General features: G+C 43.8%; 1 protein-coding gene across 7 annotated transcripts in view; it reads left to right on the forward strand.

The window, feature by feature from the left end:
• LOC311223255 (serine/threonine-protein kinase PAK 2-like) overlaps positions 1-15,779 on the forward strand; it is a 52,589-nt gene that overhangs the window by 11,524 nt on the left and 25,286 nt on the right. Inside the window, exon 1 of one of the 7 annotated variants that reach the window (XM_084308030.1) lies at positions 2,596-2,724. The exons of the other annotated variants lie outside the window; for them this stretch is intronic. The gene's annotated coding sequence lies outside the window, so the exon portion shown is untranslated. Of the gene's footprint in view, positions 1-2,595; positions 2,725-15,779 lie in introns of those variants that run through there. 7 annotated transcript variants of the gene reach the window in all.

Here is a 15,779-nt window from a genome sequence, read left to right on the forward strand (position 1 = left end):
TGCTCTGCGAGACGGGAAGAGTTGCTTTGTAGTTAGTCTAAGTGTGTGTGTGTGTGTGTGTGTGTGTGTGTGTGTGTGTGTGTGTGTGTGTGTGTGTGTGTGTGTGTGTGTGTGTGTGTGTGTGTGTGTGTGTGTGTGTGTGTGTGTGTGTGTGTGTGTGTGTGTGTGTGTGTGTGTGTGTGTGTGTGTGTGTGTGTGTGTGTGTGTGTGTGTGTGTGTGTGTGTGTGTGTGTGTGTGTGTGTGTGTGTGTGTGTGTGTGTGTGTGTGTGTGTGTGTGTGTGTGTGTGTGTGTGTGTGTGTGTGTGTGTGTGTGTGTGTGTGTGTAGGTGAAAAGGTGTGACAAGTTGAGCTTTCACCTTATAAGGGCAATGGCTGATAACATCCTGATTCTCTGCATTACATTGCTGATATTTCAATCGACTTAGTGAATCTGCCACATATTATACATATAGCTAAGCCACATGCATTCTTTCTCTCTCATTCAATGCAATGCTCTTGTCTCCATTACCATGTTCCAGCACGGTATGGTATGGTTGGGTTTGTGTCTCCATTAGCTATATTCAGCCTGGCTGGGGCTAGCCATGGTTTAGCATGGTATGGTATGGTTGGGTTTGTGTCTCCATTAGCTATGTTAAGCCTGGCTGGCGCTATCCATGCCCATGGTCTAGCACGGTATGGTATGGTTGGGTTTGTGTCTCCATGTTCTGCGTTTCTTGTAAACTCTCCGGTTGCTACGCAACCTTTCAGAATTCACACCACCAACTGTGGTAAACAAGCTAAACCGTGACGATACACCAGTCCCAGCTGGCTTTGGCTCAGGTCCGGCCAGGTTATGAAAGGTGACTGTCTCAGCCAGTCCAGCCAGGTTTGACCAGGTTCTAAAGACAATAGAGACACTCACTGTGTGCCAGACCGGCCACAACACGGCTAGACCCTGACTAGTGGAGACAAGGCCACAGCACGGCTAGACCCTGGCTAGTGGAGACGAGGCCACAGCACAGCTAGACCCTGACTAGTGGAGACAAGGCCACAGCACAGCTAGACCCTGACTAGTGGAGACGAGGCCACAGCAAGGCTAAACCCTGACTAGTGGAGACGAGGCCACAGCACAGCTAGACCCTGACTAGTGGAGACGAGGCCACAGCAAGGCTAAACCCTGGCTAGTGGAGACGAGGCCACAGCACGGCTAAACCCTAGCTAGTGGAGACGAGGCCACAGCATGGCTAAACCCTGGCTAGTGGGGACGAGGCCACAGCATGGCTAGACCCTGGCTAGTGGAGACGAGGCCACAGCATGACTAGACCCTGGCTAGTGGAGACAAGGCTAAGATTTTGCATAGAAAACGTGACAAACAATTATGAAGATTATGTACATTCAAATCTGAAGCCTGTCAACTTCAAGAGGACGTAATCAGAGCAGCATAACTGGACCACATACCACTTTAACTTAAGCTTTAATCAGAGCACCATAACTGGACCACATACCACTTTAACTTAACCTTTAATCAGAGCAGCATAACTGGACCACATACCACTTTAACTTAACCTTTAATCAGAGCAGCATAACTGGACCACATACCACTTTAACTTAACCTTTAACCAGAGCACCATAACTGGACCACATACCACTTTAACTTAACCTTTAATCAGAGCAGCATAACTGGACTACACACCACATGACTTTTAGAGGTCAATGGTCAACTTACCTCTTCACCGTAGCCTTTTAATACACTATGCTGCTGTTTGTACTGTAGATTGCACAATTTTACTCTGTCTATTCTATTTGACTATTTTATTACTTTTTATTACAGGTTCTAAACTGTCAGGTATTGAACTGTGTGGGTATCAAGCAGGATTTAAAAAACTGTGCGGGGGAGGACCCATGCCTGGAACTGCGCCCTGAGAGAGGGAACTGCGCCCTGAGAGGGAGGTTTGAAGGGTCAAAGTGGGTATCAAACAGGAAGGAAGACTGTCAGGTTTTAAACTGTGGATATCAAACAGGGAAGAAAGTGGGTAAAAAGTGGGTTTTTAAACTGTTAAACAGTAATTCAGAACTATTTTATTGCATTGCACTATTTTATTAGTCTAGTCTATTACTAGTCTATTCTATTTTACTCTTTTTATTATTGTCTATTTTAAAACTGCCATAGAATCAAACCATAAACAAGGTGGCCTGTTGGGATTTTGGATCCAAATGTGAAAAACGATGTGCACTTTTATGTGCTCATTTTGTCTTTTCTGCTGCTGTGAAGCACTTTGAGCTACAATTCTTCTATGAAAGGTGCTATATAAATAAAGTGTATTATTATTAATGGATCGAGGATTGAGCGCTACATTCAATATCAAATACTTCTTTACTTTTACTTAAGGTACATTTTCAATGGAGGACATTAACTTTTACCAGAGTACTATTTCATCTGGATATTTCTACTTTTACTTGAGTGAAGGAACTGTGTAGTTCTTCCACCACTGCTCACCTCATCTTTGCTTACTCACCAACATGTCTGTCTGTCTGCCTGTCTGTCTGTCTGTCTGTCTGGTTGTGTGTCTCTCTCTCTCTTCCTTCCTCATTCATGGTAAAGCAGTGAACTAGACCCGACACGTCACATCAGCCTTTCACCATCTCTTCCTGTTCGAATACTTTCTGTTCCCTTTCCTCCACAACACACACACTCCCTGGCCAGTAGACGCGGTGGCAGACATGGGTGCGCATGGCTCTTCTTTGTAAGTTTTTGTCGTTTCATCTCGTGTTTCTTGCAGGCTGTGTTGAGTTGCGTTATTTGTGGCGGTGCGTTGTACAGACAGGTGAGGGCAGGGCAGGCGTGATGCACACACACACATGTCGTCTCAAACCAGAGAACCGGCTCGCTCAACTTGAGACGTGTGTGACGGGTGTCGAAAGAATGGCAAATTAAGTCGTCGGCACTCGCAAATAAGTCTGCAATACTTTTAATGACTTTGAATTATTTTGAATGGTGCATGGCAGCGTTTCAGCTTGAGGCTTTCCTCAGTGTTTCCAGACATAATAGTGGGTGTGCCCCGTATTAAACAGTAGCCCAGGAACCTGGCAGGCATTAACACAGTCTGTGCCAAAAACGTAAAAAGTCGTTATTTGGCGCAGACGGTTGAGTGCCAAAAACTTAAAAAGGAGTTTTTGGATCGTTTGATCTTTTTACTTTGATCCCCGCTCTACAGACTTGCCCAGAGCGATCTGCATAATTTTCGACCATCCCCACACATTAGAACTGCAATGCCGATCGACTATCACCAGGTGGTGGTATCGTCCGTATCTGAACTGCGATGGCTTGGGTTGAATCACACTCGCTTTCATTTCTGCTTGGCCAGTGGCCACTCCTCCTGCCGGGACATAGATTCACATTGATCGCCTAGAAATTCCGTCGCCTAAGCGTATCTGACCATCGAAACATGTATAGGCATATACACTGGTAATTGCGATGGCGATGCGATCACTTGGAATTATTCATCATTCATTCATTCATTCATTCATTCATTCATTCATTCATTCATTATTCTTCTTGGAATACTTTCTGGCTAAGGTAAGGTACATGTATATGTCTATTTTACCGAAACGTGTTTTTCTAACGATCACAGTTCTGTGTTTCACCGGACGAAAAACATGCTCTGCAAACGCGATCATAGTTTTTAGTTAAAACGCAGTTAGTAGAAGACATGGTACAGGTCACAGAATTATAGTACAGTGGAGAAGTACAAATAAAAATAGAATAAAAAGGCAATGTAAACTCCCCGTGTGCAGATCCTCCATAGAAAATACATATAAATCGAAAGAGAAATACCAGTAAGAAAAGGTGCACCACATTCTGTTAATGCAACAACCAGATAAGTGACCAATTGATTTACACACTAACAATAAGCTCATACCTACATACTATATTGGAACCCTATCTGACCTCCAAACTTTTTATGCTTAAGGTCCCCAGAGTGTAGACTGAGCTTGGAAAGTCACACTTTTGTTTCAATGACCCGGCTTCTTGGAATGGTGTTCAACTCTCGCTGAAAATCAATACCCCACTATCCTACAGAGAAGCAACGAGTCAAACTCTGAAAGCCACGCCCTCCGGCGGGGAAACGCTTGGTGCAGTAATATGCAGCAAAATGCCGCCCTGTAGCTATAGTTAAAAACATGACATATCGGCATGTCAAAGTATTATTGTAGCACCCTGTGACTACCAGAGAAGAAGGTATCTTACAAACAACATACTGTCAATATATCCAGGTTAGAATCACCTCAGGAGGGAGGAAAAGGCTTTTGATTTGTTTTATTTGTCACGTATAAGGTACATGTACATTGTAGTGAAATGCTTGGTTCTGTATGAGCCTCCCAAGATTGTGCTTCATACAGTAAAACAAGTAAGAGTAAAGCCCAAACACTATACAAAATATACAAAACTAAGATGTACAAAATGCTAAATGAGGTAGAGGTATGAGGCAAGTTAGCTGTTAGCAAGCTAATGTTAGCTATTAACTAAGAAACCGGCAAACATAATACTGTAGGCTATAGCTTTCTGCTGTATCTTTAATGCTCACCATGACTTGCTGCACACATTGGCATAGAGGCTGTTGAGTGTCAGGATCCCACAGTGTTCACATTATTTCTGCTGATGCTTCACATCTTATTGCCTATAATCCAATACTTTTCCCACAACTTTTCTCTTCTTAACACTTTGAATGCCCATCACGAGATATCTCGGGTTATCAGCCTGCGGGTTGAATGCCCATCACGAGAATTCTCGTTTTATCTTTTTTATTAGCGATCTGAATTCATATTTCATCAACCGAGTCTACCGTTGGTAAGCCTGTCCCGCCAGGCGCTCAGATGTGAAAAAAAGCGCCCCCTATCGTCTCCCAGATGGTAATGCACCCTTTTGGATTGAACTCAATGAAAATGGATGAGAAAAAAAAACTCCGGAATTCACATTTGACTTCTCACGCATGTAACCGGAGCCGATCAGATTCATTCTGGACCATCAGCACAGCGTGTAATATGTGTTTTACAGTATACGCGGTGGATCAATAAAGGGATCGATTTTTGGAATGGCGATCAGGAATTGGAATAATCCATTTGGATACCATCTGATCTCAGGTAAGGAATCTATTTGACCAGTCTTAGGATAATCAGACCTATTTTCACAGAGATATAAGCTTTTCCCATTATGTGATATGGCTGTTTTGACTGTGCGAGTGATCAGGAAATAAGATAATCGATTTACAGCTTGCGGCACCAGCGTGCATATACGTACACATATACTATCGATAATCTAGCGTTTATTTGAAAACTATTCATAAATAGGCAGAAAAATTACAACGTTCTAGAATATTTCAGTACATCAGCGTTTATCAGGGATTCTTTTTTTCTTCTTGAAAACGAGGGCTTTTCAAAATGCTATAAAACGGAAATTAACCGATAAAAAAAAACAATCCGCTTTGACAATGTTGACTGGAAAATGAGTCATTGATAAGCGACGGGCAGATTAGACACATAATTTAAAACATAGATTAGGCGATATTAACGTTAACATTGAAGTGGATGGTGGGCATTCAAGCACTAAATGTGCGCCCTTGCTGGGCACTGAAAGTGTTAAAGGCAAATTTTTTTTCGATTCAGAAGCTTCTGAAAATGTAGTTCTGGGTTCCTCACTCTGTTGGCAGTGCATCCCACCACACAGTGCATCCCACTACACAGTATATTTGAGGTATTTTTCTGATATTTGCTAGCTGAGCTAAATGACAAGGAGGCACACAATCAATGGAGAGCTAGCTGAGCTAAAGGAGGCACGTCACACAATAGAAAGTCAATGGAGAGCGATGGAATGTTGTCCCCTCTGAGTGGGAGGGGCCTATTAGCGCTGTCTGAGTCTATAGTATATAGACTGTTTAAAAACAGGATTACAAATCTCCCTGTTTCAGTTTGATCTGATTGCTTTTGTCCTGTTTATTCAACGTCTAATTTATCTGCTGATTTTCTTTTCCTCGTCTCAATTCTTATATATATATATTTTTTTTTAGATTTTCTGTTTTTAATATGCCTGTAAATCTCAATAGCATTGTAAAATGAGGGAAACCTCAACTGCCTCCTTCAAGGATAAATAAAGGATGGAATGAATTAATGTACCCATCTGTATTCCATAAAAACCAAGACAATGGCAATTCCTGGTTTAAGCTCCCAGGATACTCTGTCTGTAGGTACTGTATCCAGTAGGCCTCTCTTTGGATACGTTTCCTCTCCCCTCCTCCTCTGACCAGCGGCTCAACAGCTGCAGTACCCATGAACCGTAGGCTACTAGCTCCATGAACCATAGGCTACAAGCTCCATGAACCGTGGGCTACAAGCTCCATGAACTGTGGGCTACAAGCTCCATGAACTGTGGGCTACAAGATCCATGAACCGCGGGCTACAAGCTCTATGAACCGTAGGCTACAAGCTCCATGAACCGTAGGCTACAAGCTCCATGAACCGTGGGTTACAAGCTCCATGAACTGTGGGCTACAAGCTCCATGAACCGTAGGCTACAAGCTCCATGAACCGTAGGCTACAAGCTCCATGAACTGTGGGCTACAAGCTCCATGAACCGTGGGTTACAAGCTCCATGAACTGTGGGCTACAAGCTCCATGAACCGTAGGCTACAAGCTCCATGAACCGTGGGCTACAAGCTCCATGAACTGTGGGCTACAAGCTCCATGAACCGTAGGCTACAAGCTCCATGAACCGTGGGCTACAAGCTCCATGAACCGTGGGCTACAGTACAAGCTCCACGGCCAGCAGCATGCAGAATGCTAGCAGAATGCATAAAAGATACTGTTTCACAGAATTTCTTTTATCGTTTGCAACATATGAATACTGGCCTAAATGTGACTTTAGTTTAGAACATTTAAAATGCATATTAGCATCACTTACTAGTGGTGTGAGAGGTAACTTTTCATTCAACTACAATCCCATTTGAAGGTGTTACGGCTCAAACTAGTGTAATTGTACCATGTTTGCTAGGGGTGTAACGGTACACAAAAACCACGGTTCGGTACATACTGTACCTCGGTTTTGAAGTCGAGGTTCGGTACGGGTTTTCGGTACAGTGAGGGAAAGTTTGGCTTTCCATGTTCCACTCAGGGGTGATGTAGTGTGCAGTAACTAATTGTACTTGTAGGGCTGTCAACGAATATTCTATATTGAAATTAATAATCGACTTGTAAAAAGATTTTTTATTTTTATTATATTAGATTGTTAAAAAAAACAGCCCCTGGTGGGCGGTCGTTAGTGGTTAACATACCGTTGTATTCGTTCGGTACGGTACACACTGAAACGGTTCGGTACGGATACATGTACCTTTACAACACCCCTAATGTTTGCTAAAAAGGTCCAACACTTCTCTCATTCTGAAAAGCTTAAAAAAAGGCAAAAAATACTGTTTCACAGAATGAAAGTGACTGCTGGCTATGAGACCTCCCGTCTTTATTTCTGATGCCACTCTTGTGCTCGTAAATCCCAATTGACCTGTCTCAAACCCCGCCCTCTTTTCTTGATCCTCCAATCACAACTGTCGCTTACCTCGGACAAACCAAGTTTGTCCGAGGTAAGCGATAGTTGTGATTGGAGGATCAAGAAAAGAGGGCGGGGTTTGAGACAGGTCCATTCTCTATTCTTTTTTTTGTCTCGCCCACATAACAAAACCCACAAGGACACAACGATAGGGAGAAGTCTTTATTCGTCATGCACATAAACACACATGTGAGATGGGCGACACACAGGAACACACACACGCACACATGTGAGATGGGCGACACACCAGGAACACTTTTCTTTATATATGCTGCCCTTAGGTTAAATTTTACGTTAGCATAATGTTTCTTTTCACTGTTATGCGGATGATGTCCAAATCTACCTTCCTTTAAAAGTAAAGTGCAAGGATTGTCTTGAGCCTCTGCTAGCTGCTCTTACCGACATTAAGACTTGGATGGACCTAAACTTCCTCAATCTTAATGACGGTAAGACGGAGGTTATTGTGTTTGGGCAAATGGGCATCTGGACTGTTTAAAAAAACTCTGCTGGTGTTTTAGGGCTCGATGCCAAAAACGCTCTTTTATCAAAAGCCTTGGTGTCACTTTTGATAGTGATTTTAAATTTGACAGACAAATTGGGTCTGTAGTTTTTTTCTGCAGAGTTTTGGATTAGCTGAAGCCTCTCTGTGGTTTTCTTAGGGAGATCTGTGAAAAGTGCATTACAGTAGTCTAACCGGCTATATATGAATGCATGAATTAGCTTCTCAGCATCGTTCTGATTAATAAATGGTCGTACTTTTGCTATATTTCTGAGATGGAAGAACGATGTTTTCGTCACTTTGCTAATATGAGAATTGAAGTTCAGTTCTGAATCTATGATAACCCCAAGACTAGTGACCTCAGATTTGATCCAAGGGGTTAGTCCCCCCAGGTTCTTTATTAATGTTTCTTTTTTAGTTTTGGAGCCGATAATTAGAATTTCAGTTTTGTTCTCGTTTAGTTTCAGGAAGTTCTTACTCATCCATTTATTTATTGCCAGTAAGCAGTCTGTACAGGCAGATGTACGAAGCCCCCAAGCTGCCCAGTCACTGCAGATGCCATCGCCTCCGAGCTCCTGAAGAACGGTCGTTACCCAGACGCAGACAAAGATGTTACCCGCCTGATAACAGGGGAGGTGTCTTCCCTCTCCAATGTGGCCAGTGCAGATTCCAACCTCTCAGGAGAGTTCACAGCAGATTAACTCGATGAGGCCATGAGTAAGCTCAAGACGGGCAAATCTCCAGGCCGTGACAACATCCACCCGGAGTTTATCACCCACCAGAGCACAACAACATCTGACTGGCTCTGTGCATTCTTCTCTGCATGCTATCAGAGGTGCAAGATCCCCAAGACCTGGCGTCGTGCTTCTGTCATTGCCCTGCCAAAGCCAAACAAACCTGCGGAAGACCCCAAGGCATATCGACCCATCTCGCTGCTCTGTGTTCCATTTAAGATATTGGAAAGAATGATCCATAGCCGCATTGAGCCAGTAATTGACCCACAGCTCCCACAGGAACAGGCCGGTTTCCGACGTGGTAGATCAACAGTGGACCAGGTAACACTACTGTCTCAAGACATCGAGGACAGCTTCCAGGCTAATGAGAAAGCTGGGGTAGTGTACCTGGACCTGACTGCCGCGTACGATACTGTCTGGCACCGTGGACTCCACCTGAAGCTGATACCTGATCGGCATATGGTGAAGTTTATCATGGAGATGTTGTCTAACCGCAGTTTTGTCCTACACACCAGCGATGGCCAGCGCAGCAGGCTCAGAAGACTGAGGAACGGTGTCCCACAGGGGTCAGTCCTTTCTCCGATGCTGTTTAATATTTACATCTACGATCTCCCAGTCACAGCATCCAGAAAGTACGGCTACGCGGACGATCTTGCCATCATGCTGAGAAGACCCACATGGAAGGCACTGGAGGACGGTCTTAACCAAGACATGGACATCCTAGTAGCCTATCTACAAAAGTGGCGCCTACAGCTCAGCACCAGCAAGACCGTTACAGCAGCATACCATCTCTGCAACAGAGACGCCAAGAGGGAACTGGAGGTATATGCTGACCACAAGCGTCTGGAGTCCCAGCAAGCCCCTAAATACCTTGGCGTGCGTCTGGATCGGACACTGTCTTTCAAACAACACCTCGAAGATGTCAGGGCAAAGACAACATCAAGGGTTGCGCTGATCCGACGCCTCGCAGGTACAACCTGGGGAGCCACTGCCAAGACCCTTCGGATATCCACCCAAGCCCTGGTCTTCTCGGCAGCGGAGTACTGTGCCCCAGTCTGGAGCAGAAGCCCACACGTTAAAAAAGTTGATGCGGCTACTAACAACGCCCTCCGGATCATCACTGGATGCCTGAAGGCTACACCCGTCTTCCTGCTGCCAGTCCTTGCAGGAATCGCACCAGCTGGCCTACGACGAGAGGCTGCCACTCTCGCCCTAGCAAGGAAGGCAGTGAAGCATGACTGGCACATCCTACACAACACCACAACAACAACAGCACCTATGAGCAGACTCAAGTCCCGCCACCCCTACAACAAGGTGGCACAAGAGATGCTCCGTTCCACCACTGAGGACCTATCCAGAAATGGATGGCTGGCGGCAGCCTGGAAGAGAGAGTGGGAGAGTGCTGGGCCAACCCGTATCCACCACTACATCTGGGATCCAGGAGATGGCGCCACAGGAGACGATCTTCCACGCCGGCAATGGGTTCTGCTGAACCGATTAAGATCTGGGGTTGGTCGCTTTAAAGCATCATTAAAGAAGTGGGGCCTGGCAGACAGCGCTGCATGTGAGTGTGGAGACCCTGAGCAGACTGTTGACCACATCCTGACCATCTGCCCCCTATACAAACCACCCTCGGAAGCCAGCCTCTTTGATGTGGGACCAGAGTTAAGGGCATGGCTACAAGATACGGAGTTGGACCTCTGACGTTACACGAAAGAAGAAGAGGCTCTAGTTTTCTTCTTTTTCGTTTTTAATGGGGCGACAGAATTTAATATAGATGACATTGCATCATTGAGATTTTCTACCATTTAATTTAGAGAGCTGTCATGATTGTGTGGTTCATGTAGTCTGATAAGATCAATGAACTTTGATTCAGCCTTGTCGTTTAGGAGCCTCTTTTTAACTATGATTTCTTTTTTTGTTTTAGTAAGGGTTATTTGAGTATCAAAAAATATACAGTGATGGTCGGAGAGAGGTAATTCAGTTATTGAGATATTTGTTATGCTTAGCCCAGTTGTTGTTATAACTAAGTCTAGTGTATTCCCAAGCCTGTGAGTTGCATTTGTTATATTCTGTATTAGGTCAAAGCTATCCAGTAGATTTTTTAGTTCTATAGTTTTGGAGTCTGTTTTCTTATTAAAATGGATGTTCAAGTCTCCATTTAGGATCACCTTATCATATCCGGTAACACATAGTGACATCAGTTCAGAGAGCTCCTGTATAAATATTGGTGTTCACTTCAGGATTGATTTTAAAATTGGGATTTTTGTGTTTAAGGCATTAAATGGTCTGGCCCCTCAGTACCTAGCAGCTGAACTTCTCCATGCTAGTTGCACCCCAGCTAGAGCACTGAGGTCATCAAACAAACTACTTTTAGATGTCCCAAGGTCTAGGCTAAAAACAAAAGGTGACCGAGCTTTTGCGGTGGCTGCCACTAAATTGTGGAACAGTCTTCCACTACAAATTAGGTCTGCACAGCTAAAGACTCACCTGTTTTCATTGGCGTTTTGAGACTTGGTAAGCTATACATCCCCGGTCGTGTCGTGATTGTTTTAATATATTGTAGCGTTTGATTTTGTGTACATACTGTATTTTGTATTTTTAGTATTTCTCTGTTTTTATATTGTAAAGCACTTTGGTGCAACTTCGGTTGGTTTTAAATGTGCTATATAAATACATTTGACCGTGACCTTCTCTCTCACTCTCTCTTTCACAGTAACATTAGCGGCTAAGTATATTGTAGGAGGAGGGGAGCTCCAGTAGCTCACCGCGTACCTCGAGCGCTATTTCGGCGCCGGGGACAACCGTGCTCGTCACGGATCTGGGGTTTAGCGAGTTCGATTCCCGGACTGCAGCCGTGCCTTTCTCAGAGTGTCTTCCCCCCATCTGTACCCCCATTCAACCTGTTTCTGTCTGTCGGTCATTCTTGACCAGAGAAAAATGCGATAAACGCAAAAAAGAGCCGGCGGGATGGCCAAAGTTTAAAAAAAAAAAAAAAAGTATATTGTAGGTGTGTTTATTTGCTCTGTGAGAGAGAGAGAATAAATGTCTGTCCCCTGCATCTGGTTTGTTGAACTACTTGTGAGCCATTTTGCGTCCACCCTCCTGTGATGGTCAGAGGATGAGGCTAGTTGGAACAAACTTGTCTCTACTGCTGCCTGGTGGACATTTGAATTCTACAGAGCGCTCCTTTCTGAGTTGTCTTTGTTGTGGGCTAGTGTGGCATGATTCTGGTGAGCTGCCACTAATAGGAAGCCTGTAGGAGAAACACTGGTTTGTTGTGCAGTTGCTGACTGGTTTGATACTACAATGATACGTATATGCTTTTGCTAATTGGTGGCTAGTGTATCTGGATGTGTAATAGTGTCTCGCTTTGTTGCTGTGGAAACGTCTCTTGTTTAACTCATTCAGGGCCGAGGCCTTTCCCCATCTTGCTCTAGCTAGGCCAGGTTTCCATTACATACTTTCACTGTGCGTCACCTTGTTTGTAGAGCTATATCTATATTCTATATTATAGATATGGATACAATACTATACTAACTATCTTCTGTCCAAGATGCAAAAAATAATAATTTTTTTATGAATACGTTCGCGCGGCATGCCGTGGTGAATGTAAGTATAATTTCGGAATGATCCGGGCTAATTCCTGGGAGGCCGGCTACAGGGCGCAATGTGAATTCTACTAAAAGCATTGGCGTTTCGTCCCTGGACACGCTACTATTTCCAAATCAAATGTATATAATAGGTATTATGTCTCATCATGAATGCATGAAAGGGGGGGGAGGGGTCATTTCTGATGCTTTGATTGCCAGTAACGGCATTCGTTATTACCACAACACACGCCGATTAGCTGGATCGGTATGAAAACATTGTTGGATCAAGCTGAAATTGACGTCAGATAGCCCTTACCTGTGGTCAGGGGTATTCCAAAAAGAATATTCCAATTGTTTGATCGCCATCTGGTCCATCTGGTCCACGACATAATCCAGCACAACATATCCATCGATTGTCCCGAAAACGATTCAATGCGATCGAGTGAAGCCCCAGGCTTCCCTGTACTAGAGAACTGGAGCGGTTTAAAAGTAACACCCGGTCTGGAACAGGATTTACTGCACTCTCGATACTGCCTACTAGCAGGATCTGGCCGGTACTGCACCCTCGGTGTCCCAGTATGCCTTTTAACGGCAACATACGTGTCCGTGACATTGAATAGAATATTAAAATCGGAAAAAAGCAAAAACGATCCAAAAACTTATATACGTTATTGGCCCTTAACACATTCGGGGCCATTGGGATTAGACGGGGCCCACTCTATACGGCCAGCATATCATAACAACCTTTCATTGTGCGTGAGGCTGTTTGTAGAGCTAAATCTATACTTTATATTATTGCTATCTGTCCATTCTCATTGTCAATTGACACTATAAACTGTCCCTTCAATATGCCTTAAATAAAAAATAAATCCATCAATACGTTCCCATTTTATAACGTCGTGAATATGAACGTTCAGGGGAGGAAACTAACTTTTTGGTTTACCAGCCAACTGGCGGGTAGATGATTTTTTTTACCAGCCAAACAGATTTTTTACCAGCCAAAAAAAATCGCGTACCGCCAGCCCTTTCTTTTCATCTAAACTGCAGAGACAAAATGGGTGATTATTAGCTTGTTAAACTGATGTTACCGTAACCACCAGTCCCCACCCCACCTACCCAACCCCCTCCAATGTACAGTTTCTTCCCCCTCAAATGTATATACTCTTTTTAGAAACTCTGTCTCTTAAACAGAGTTTCCAACGCCAGGGTCTATGTGACAGGCGTTGTACTCTTAAACAGTGCTGTATTTCTGTAGATCTGGTATGTCATAAATGTCTGGATGGAACAGTACTGTCTATCTGTAATATGTCATGTATGTCATATATGTAATGATGAATTGAAAATGGGGGACCCTGATGTAAACGAGACGAAAGTCTTTCTCTGGTCTGCATCCCCTTAACAATTGTGTGTGTGTGTCAATAGCTGTACTGTATTTATAGGAGCCAAAGCACTCATAAGTTATACCTTATTTCTATTGGCTTAGTTGCCTACACTGTTAAAGTCTACATTTCAGAATACAATGGGGCTTAGCTGTATATTTAGGTTATTGTATTATATTTAGTGAGAATTAGGGATGCCCCGATCACGTTTTCTGCCACCGATACAGATCGTCTGAGTCATATCGGCCGATACACTGCCGATACCGATCGTTTTTGGTTTTCTTATAGCAGCTGGCAGTATTATACTGTAGGTCTAACACAGGCATTCTCAAAGTCCTGTCTAAATTATCTAATCTAATCTTAGAAATTAAGTAAAGTGAATAGTACTGGGTGTTGAGCATAACAGTATCTAAGTTAATTTACTTACTTACTTACTTTACTTACCCTAAAGTATTTTCCTATGAACTGAAACTTATAAGATGTTCTCATTGTTCAGTTAGCTATGAAGCACGATAGCTAATTAGCCAACAACTGCAAAAGCTAATGATGTTATAAGACATTGATATCAGGAGCTATCTGTAGCTACTGCTAGCCAGCTAGATAACGTTAGACAATGCCTCATGTATTAAACTAAAGTGAATAGTTGACTGGGTCATTTTGTTTAAACAGTAACGTTAGCTCTGTAGCTAACGTTAGCTTACGGAACAACACTAGCCAACTACTGCGAAAACTATTGCCAAAATGATATCAGACGTTGATATCAGGAGCTATCAGTAGCTAGCCAGCTAGATAACGTTAGACAATGCCTCATGTATTAAACTAAAGTGAATAGTTGACTGTGTAGTTTTGTTTAAACAGTAACGTTAGCTAGTATCACTCGAGGTGCACTCGACTCTGCCGGAGCATTTGTTGACATGGGCTCTGGGAGGGGGAGGGGCAAGGCGTGCAGCAGCTGTGAGTGAGCAAGAGAGACAGCGAGTGAGAACTCTGCTGAGAATTTAATCATGTTTTTCGCGCGTGTCATCCGCTGCTGAAGTACGCAGGAGACTCCGCCTTGAGCCATCTAGTGTTTTATATCTATGTGACTAGCTGGCTCTGGCTCTGGCGATTGTCTTTACTCGCCAGACTGGCGAGGGCTCTTCATGAATCGCTCGCCAAACATAAAAAATACTCATTTGGCGAGTCAAATGGCCTAATTTCCTCCCCTGTGAACGTTATAGCAGAATGTTATGGGGTATTTCCTGGAACGCGAGATATAGGGTGCTAAGCTAATAACGTTAAATCGAATGGTGTTTCGGCTATAGACAAGCTAGAGTTAAAACTCAAAATGCATATTGTCGGTATCATGGTCCACCATGAATGCATGAAAGGGGGGGGGGGGGCGGGGGACGTCGTTTCTGATTATTGATTACCAATAACAGCATTAGCCTTAGTAGCCTCATTCGCTGACCGGGTGGATGGCTATAAAAGCAAGGCCCGACCAAGCTGAAATTGACGTCAAATCGCTCTTACCTGTGGCCGGTTGGACTGCAAAAAGGATTTCCCAGTCATCGATCGCCATCTGGTAGATCCATATGTCCATTGGCTGATGCTATATTCCTTTACTGCACACTGAATTCAGCGTCCCAAAAACTATTCTAGGCGATCGGCTATACGCATAGCTTTAGGCTAACAGAAAAGTCCATTCATAATAATAAAAATAAAAAACACCGGTCTGTAACAGGGAACACTGCATTATCGAGACAGCGCCCCTACGAGGATCTGGCCTGTAATGCACTTTTCCGAATTCCAAGAGTAGGGTAAATCTGCAGTGCCGCTCGGTGACATTGAGTAGGATATTACAATGGAATAAAAGCCAAAACAACCTTGCCACGTATATATACGTGGTTGGCCCTTTAAGCATGGCGCCGAAACACGTATATATACGTGGTTGGCCCCGAATGTGTTAACCGTTGGTGCCCAATAACGTATATAAACGTTGTTGGCTGTGAAAGAGTTAT

Source organism: Notolepis coatsorum (assembly GCF_963971535.1).
Source record: "Notolepis coatsorum genome assembly, chromosome: 2".
Taxonomy (NCBI): domain Eukaryota; kingdom Metazoa; phylum Chordata; class Actinopteri; order Aulopiformes; family Paralepididae; genus Notolepis; species Notolepis coatsorum.